Source organism: Halyomorpha halys, unplaced genomic scaffold (genome assembly GCF_000696795.3).
Source record: "Halyomorpha halys isolate HHAL.00 unplaced genomic scaffold, Hhal_1.1 Scaffold2881.1, whole genome shotgun sequence".
Lineage (NCBI taxonomy): Eukaryota > Metazoa > Arthropoda > Insecta > Hemiptera > Pentatomidae > Halyomorpha > Halyomorpha halys.
In genome coordinates this window covers 1-332 of record NW_027111287.1, presented here as the reverse complement: position 1 = coordinate 332, position 332 = coordinate 1, and the positions used below count along the sequence as shown (strand labels likewise).

The window sequence follows — 332 nt, the reverse complement described above, 5'->3', positions numbered from 1 at the left end:
CGTTAAAAGTTTTTTAAAAGTTACATTTCCATAAAAAAAAATGTATTGAAAAATCATTAGTTAGTGAATTTATTGTGGGATATCAATACCTCAAGGGACATTATACGTACTGATGTCTATTCGCGCTCAAATTAAAGCTAATTTAATGCGACATAACGTAGTTTACGATATTTATCTTCGCATGAGTAGTAATTTTCATGATATTTTCTAAAATAAATTGATATCTCGCCGTTATGACTGTTTATTGCTTGAGAGTTTCCATAATCACCACCGGCGCACGACAGATAATAGAAGAGGCTCTGTTTCTGGTAAGTTGTCAGTGTAGTTTGATA

The 332-nt window shown here is 31.9% G+C and overlaps 1 protein-coding gene across 1 annotated transcript in view; it reads right to left on the bottom strand.

Annotated features, from left to right (window-relative positions):
* Nucleotides 1-326, bottom strand: part of LOC136796234 (uncharacterized) — a 16,842-nt gene extending 16,516 nt beyond the window's left edge. Inside the window, exon 1 of the mRNA XM_067049311.1 lies at nucleotides 241-326. The gene's annotated coding sequence lies outside the window, so the exon portion shown is untranslated. The remainder of the gene's footprint in view (nucleotides 1-240) is intronic.
* Nucleotides 327-332: the final 6 nt, after the last annotated feature.